This window comes from Erpetoichthys calabaricus, chromosome 1, assembly GCF_900747795.2.
Source record: "Erpetoichthys calabaricus chromosome 1, fErpCal1.3, whole genome shotgun sequence".
Taxonomy (NCBI): Eukaryota; Metazoa; Chordata; class Cladistia; order Polypteriformes; family Polypteridae; genus Erpetoichthys; species Erpetoichthys calabaricus.
This window is the reverse complement of record NC_041394.2, coordinates 212730804-212738023: the sequence shown is the minus strand read 5'-3', so window position 1 is coordinate 212738023 and position 7220 is coordinate 212730804. Positions and strand designations below refer to the sequence as shown.

The 7220-nt window shown below is 35.8% G+C and overlaps 1 protein-coding gene across 1 annotated transcript in view; it reads left to right on the top strand.

Annotated features, from left to right (window-relative positions):
* The first annotated feature begins 417 nt into the window (after positions 1-417).
* tfec (transcription factor EC) overlaps positions 418-7220 on the top strand; it is a 265683-nt gene continuing 258880 nt past the window's right edge. Inside the window, exon 1 of the mRNA XM_028811316.2 lies at positions 418-515. The gene's annotated coding sequence lies outside the window, so the exon portion shown is untranslated. The remainder of the gene's footprint in view (positions 516-7220) is intronic.

Below are 7220 nucleotides of genomic sequence, written 5' to 3'. Positions count from 1 at the left end.
TAATATATGAAAAAATGCAGTGTAAATGTAAATAAATATTAAAATGGTTAACTTTAAAAAAAAACCAACATTCACCTTTTTCAGCCTGCCTAAACCAGTCAGTCACAGGGGTCCAGCCATCTCAGTAGCTTCAGTTAGAGTTCGAAAGTGGATGAATGGAGATGTATAGCTTTTAACATTTTAAAATTTACATTTATTTTAATTATAATTATTACAGTATGTGTTATTTTAGTGATGTAACTATGCTTCGTATAAGGTTAGAATACAATGTAAAGATTCAGTGTTATTTCTCTCTTTTGCTGCTGCTTATGTTTCCCTTTTTGCACTCTGTACCTTTAAAATGATGGAGATAAAAAAATGAGGAAACTGCATTGTGCCTTATAAAACAATATTGCTCCTTTCACTTTAAAATGCTGGAATCCCTAGCTGAGTAAGTCACTAGTCAGTGCGTGCCAAGAGCAACAAGAAGACTGCACATGAGGACCATTTGCCACCTGTAAGACTCAGCTTTTCAGGTAGTTTTTATTAAACCTATGTGTATTAAATTATTAAAGGACTAAAAGTGTTATATGTTGAATACAGAAATCAATGAATGAATATTTTAATGGCAGTGTTTTTGGCTATTTTCAACTAAGTAATTTCCTTCAATTTTAAGAAAAGAAATAGCCACTTTACTCTCGTCTTAACTCATTGGGACAGGATAGTGACATCTTACTATTTCAGAAATTTGAGTTGTGTGCTGGGGGACTCATCTGTGGGACCAAAAAGTTGTATTACTCTTGATAAAACAGTGTAGCTTATGTAGATACATGTATTCTGTTGATTTTTGCTGGCTGCTTAGAAATTTCCACTGGAAAATGATTTTCTATGATAATTCTGGGTTTCAAGTCAAGACACAAAACAAACTCTCTTTCTCTCGTGCTTGAGCTCATTTTCTTCTCTAATTTATCTTTTTAGATATACTTCATTGAAATAGTCTGAATAAATTAATGCAGAATCTATGAGTTGCTTATAATCAATTCTCCATCTATATATAGCTAGATCTTTTAGGCACATCTTATCGTTCATTTCCCTGTTATGTGTTGTGTTTCTTTATTTGCACATTCTACGGTAGGCTGGCGCCCTGCCTGGGGTTTGTTTCCTGCCTTGTGCCCTGTGTTGGCTGGGATTGGCTCCAGCAGACCCCCGTGACCCTGTAGTTAGGATATAGCGAGTTGGATAATGGATGGATGGATGAATTATTTACACATTGATACTTTCAATTGCTTTTGCGTGATTTTGATAGTGTGGTATGGGAATTATGCTATGTGAAATTAAGGTTTGATTGAATGGTTAACTGAAATTATGTTTATAATTGATAGGTAAGTGGAGAAGAAATTTCATTTGACTAAGTGGTCACCTTTAATGATGCCCACCCCCTTGCCAGCCTCTTTAAAATTACTAGACAACAAAATGTAAAGAATTTCCTGTTTATAGAAGAAATTCCTATTTATGCAAAAGTATAGCAGCTAAACACCTTGAACATTCAGGTTGTGCTTTTTTGCAGTTATTTATTTATATTTAAGCGTGCAACCAACCATGCACACAACCAACCAAACACAACCATAACTTAAATGTGATTAAAAGATTGAAGTTTACAGCGCCCTTGTTTCCACTCCACAGCTTTTCTTAATGTAAATACTTGCATGTTTCTGCACATTAAAAATGGAGCAGAACTGTGCCCATGTATTGCCATCTTGCAGCACTTATTAGCTGCAAGTGGATTCAATTGGAAAGTTCTTCAAACCAGGATAAAATAAACTGGGTATCCAAATAAACTCACCTTTTGTATAAGGAAGAATGACAATCAGTTTTGTTTCGAAGAATAATTCATGTATGAAATAATGTCCATGCAGAGACCTTTTGATGTCATTATCTGGAAAGCCATGCTTTGAAATGTCATTAGAGAAGTGTAGAGCTGTAAGGGAAGCCATCATTTTGCCTATTGAGAGTCAGTAACTTTTTAAATCAATCAGTTCCTCTACACTCAAGACTGCCACAGAATCGGTCCAAGTCATGATGATCAGGGGTTATCTAGAGGTCCACCTAGATGGAGCATGAGCCAAGGCAAAAGCACTGCATTGCTTAAAATACAAACAGATAAATTCCAAGGGTGTGCAAAACCAAAGACAACCCAAACAACTGTGACTGTAGAGAAAATATGAAATTTGTTTTTTTTTTTCCTTGGGGGCATTATGTGTGGGATCATAGAGTTTTATCAATCTTGATAAAAAGTGTAGCCTATGTAGATACACGTGTTCTGTTGAACTTTGTTGGCTGCTTAGAAATTTCTGCTGGAAAATTATTTTCTATGATAATTCTGGGCTTCAAATCAAGACACAAAACAAACTATTTCTCTCATACCTGCATTCATTATCTTTTTAATGTGCATACAGAAATCTTTTAATGTCATATTCTGGAAAGCTGTGATCTGAAATGCTACTATAGAACCATAGAGCTGCTAGGGAAGTCATCATTGTGCCTATTGAGAGTCAGTAACCATTTAAAGCAATCTGTTACTATACACTCAAGACTGCTCACAGAGCTGGCCCAAGTAATGATGATCAGGGGTTATCTGGAGATGTCATCCAACTAGAATCATGACAGGTCATGGACAGCAGCTAAGTAAAATGTAAAGGCTCTTTTACAAACACTACCCAGGGAGCACTGGGGGCGAGGTAGCAACTAAAACCATCTCAGGGTTTACACTCACACATATGCACCCATCCACCCACTTACTCAGGCTGCATGCTGCTTAGTGTACTTCTGATGCTGAAATTAGAGGCACAGTTGGCTATATTTTCTCTTGACAGAGTTACAACTAAAATATGAATCACAGTCAATCTGCCCATATAATAATATTAGAAGAAATTCTGATGCTGAAGAAAACCAGAAGAGACCAAGGTAAGAAAATAAGAAATGCAGAAGTTCTGGAAGGAAAACTAGAAACACGTTAAAAAAGGGTGTAATAGCTCAGATATACTGTATAATGGTAGGAGTGATCAAGTGTTAAAAATGAAAGAAATGTGTCACTATAGTTTAGATTCATGAGAAAATGTGGACCTAATGAAACAATAAAAGCTTGCTAAGACGGCTAGGGCATGCTCTAGGTAGACAGTGCACTAAGGTGTCATAGAACAGGAGACAGATCCAGACGTGAGAAGTGGCACAAGGAAATCTGAGTACGGACAGACAGGTGCCACTTATAAGTAACACATTTCCAGCCTGTTCATTTTCGGTTTTCCTGGGGGTATTCCGGTTTTCCTCCCATTTCCTAAAGATGTGCAGATTGGGCTCTTTGTTATATTAGACTCATGTGAGTGGAAGTATGTGTGTGTGTGTGTGTGTGTGTGTGTGTATTAAAGTGCTCTGCGATATATTGACACCATGTTCATTGCTGGCTCCTGGCTTGTGTCCTAGGGTCCTGTTGTAGGCTTCAGCTTCCCTGTAACCCCTTAAGTCAAAAATAAATGCTTATAGAAAGTGAAATAATATTGGAGATGGATGAGCATTTTCAAGGCACTTATACTGTTTGATGCCATGACTCCTATCTAACACTGGAATATCAAACCAGACTCTCATAACAGACAAGTGAGACTTACAACTTTGACTTTTACTGATGTTGATTCCTTCAAAGGTAGTACTAAAAGAGTGCAAAATAACATACAGTTAATTCAATATTGTCTGGGATTTTTTTTGTTATATTATTATATACAGTAATGTAGATTGTATCTGCTGTTTTATGTATGCTGCTGCTTTTTATAACCTTTTATTTGTTGTTTCTTTCTTTTACTGAGGGCAAACTGGAACAATAAATTTATTTTATTATTATTAGTATTATATGGCATATTAAAACTAAGTTTGGACTGCAGCCATGTCCCCCACATTCTAACGCGGGCCCCTAGGCCAGGATCTCTGGCGGGCCCTTCACCTAGGGTTAAGGAAAACGTGATACCCAATAGGATTTAAAATAAAATAAGCGAGGTTAATGATACGAAAACATAAGAATTATTATGCACATTTATTGAATATATTTATAAAGTAAAGATCCTAATGAAAAACTTTCAATAGTATCAAAAATTATTGCTTTTTTTGACGCAAAATTTTCAATGACCTCACTAAAATCAACATGTTTAGCTAAATCATTTATAAACTAATTGTGAATATAAGTAGAATTGTTTGCGTTTTTAGCTTTAAATGTAGGTATACAATTTAGTTGAAGATCCATACGGTTCTATGACGCTTAGTTTTTCATGTACTACGGCATTTTTGATTTCCTAAAGGAAATTTTCCGACTAAAATAGGCGATCAAGGCAGTTGTCGCAGGCCTCAATTTTCTTGCAAAAAGCCGGAAATTACGTCTTTTTGAAAATGGTGGCTATTTTGAAAAAAAACAAAATTTTAACTTTAACTCTTTATATCTGCAGAAATAAGTGACGTAAATGTTTAATTTTTTTGTGTATTATTTCTTATTTAATTGTGTTTAAAACCATGTATAATTTGTTTAAGTTTATTGTTTCTAAATTGTATAAATAAAGAATATATAAACTATATGACACCAAATCAGCAATTAATATCAAAATTTTCGACTAGTGGAGAGGTCTACGTTTTATTTGGATTCATAAAATGTCAAAGCGAGAAAGTTGTAGAAAAATGTATGTAGAAATTTTTTTATCGAAACTTTTTTTGATATTGTTTTTAGTTTTCAAAATATTTTATGATGAAGTTGACACTCAACGCTGTAGGATCAATTCTTGCTTTCTGTTCATACGTTTTGTTTGTGCATAATATCTACTCATCCCGCGCCGGGCCCCTGTGATCCCGGGCCCCCTGGCTAGAGCCCTGTCAGCCCCCCCCCCCTTGTGGGGGCCATGACTGCAGCTGTCTTTGCATTTCTGCTTGTTGGATTGCTTTTCTGTGCTTACTGTTGATTAGAATAGTGTATTATTGCAGAAATTATATATTATATATTATTGTATTTATTATTATTGTATTTATTTGTGAAACATTTTATTTTTACAGAGAAAAAAATATACAAATGAATGTACTGGCAAGTCCTGTAGAACCAGAAACAACATACCAGTAAATCAAACTGACCAGATCTATAGGTTAGGATTGAAAAGAAGCAGAATATCTGACCATGAATCAAAAGTAAAACTGAAACGCTTTGAACGCTTTTCAAAGATTTTATATTTAGCATGCAAAAAGGCATTATTAGTACTATTATGTGTTAAAAATGTATGTTTATAATGGATTTTGAGACTGTTGCTGTATTTGCTGTCTTAGATTTTGATTGTTTTCATCATATCCAAAAATAGCACCCGCACTCTACTTCTTTTTGTGGAATTGATGCAATATTTTGAAGTCCTTGCTTGCACCCTCACCTTATCAAGCGGACTGAGTGTACAAAGTTCCCATTCTCCCGTTCGCCCTTAATGCTGCCTGTTCTGCACAATTTCTCCCTATAATACATAAACCATAAATGTCCGACTGGACAACAAAAACCATATATTAAAAACATATTTTGTAAATCATACATGTGGGCAGCTTAACTAAAGGAAAAAAAAATGAAAAACCTCTTGCTCTGCTGATACTGCTTATTTGTGGACTTGTCAGATGACAAAGCAGAAATTCCAAGCAGAAAGTTTCCTTTAGACCGACTTCCTCTTTGCATGTTATTGTCTACAAGTTTATTACCGTGAATACATATTCCTCTTTAGATTTTGTAAGCTTCAGGCAGACATCTTTCTACTTTTTAAAACTTTTAGAGTGACATTCTCCAGTAAGTGTGAAATACAGTGTTGCATTATTTAATATTTTTGACTTCTCCAGAATTGCATAGTCATAGTTCTGAAAGTTGGGGCATGGCGTAATTTTAGAAAGGCACATGAGTTAGTGACTCACGCTCACATTACTTTTGCCTGACTCAATCTTACATAAGCACAAACAACTGAAAGCAACGCAGTGTTTACTAACAATGGTACGAATCTGAAATTTTGTAAGCAATTGTAATAAACTGTGAATTTGGGGGAGGAAGAGAGATTTGTTCATACGAACCATTGTGGTTTTTTTTTGTCTGTAAAGTCTCACAGTAAGTGGACGTATTGGAGCAACATTGTGTATTCCTATTATTTGCAAGGGCCACCCTTTAAAAAACACTCAGGTCTACATTACTAATCATTTACTGAAAAATTAGAGTGAAGCAACAAAGTATAAATAAACATTACTTTTACTTTAAATCTATTTGATAATGTTTGTTTGTCAAAAGCCAGGGATTTTTCAAACTCCATCACCTGCCTTCAAAGCATTATTATTTTAGGAAGTTTGAGAAACGACAAAACTAAGTATGACAAGAAACTTGAAAATTAAGTTTAATATTTCTTTATGAAATTAACAATTAAACAATAATCAGAGGACGGCATGGTGGTGCAGTGGTAGCTTCTGCCTCACAGTTAGGAGACCTGGGTTCACTTCCTGAGTCCTCCATGCATGGAGTTTGCATGTTCTCCCCGTGTCTGCGTGGGTTTCCTCCGGGTGCTCTGGTTTCCTCCCACAGTCCAAAGACATGCAGGTTAGATGCATTGGCAATCATAATTTGTCCCTAGTGTGTGCTTGGTGTGTGTGTGTGTGTGTCCTGCGGTGGGCTGGCGCCCTGCCCAGGGATTTATTCCTGCCTTGCACCCTGTGTTGGCTGGGATTGGCTCCAGCAGACCCCCGTGACCCTGTGTTCGGATTCAGCGGGTTGGAAAATGACTGACTGACTGACAATAATCAAATAACAAAGTAGGAATTAGCCCAATCTAAGAGAAGTCAAGCAAAATGACACCTTTTATTGGCTAACTGAAAAATTTACAATATGCAAAGCTTTCGGGGCAACTCAGGCCCCTTCTTCAGGCAAGATGTAATTTAAGAGCAAATTTAAATTCTGACGAGTTCAAAAGAAACCAAAAGTCATTCCATGAATTTCACTATAGCTACACAGAAAGGGGGAAACTCCCAAAGGAAGCATTTATTTACATTAACAATAATATTATAAATATCAAATTGGAAATAACAAAAAATGAAAGAAACCCCTATACTAAAAAGCCAATAATTTAATAACCTTTTCCCCAAGCAAAACAGTAGAAAATCACGTACCTTAAGTAGACAAAAGAAAGGGATAACTCGGAGATAGTGTTGCA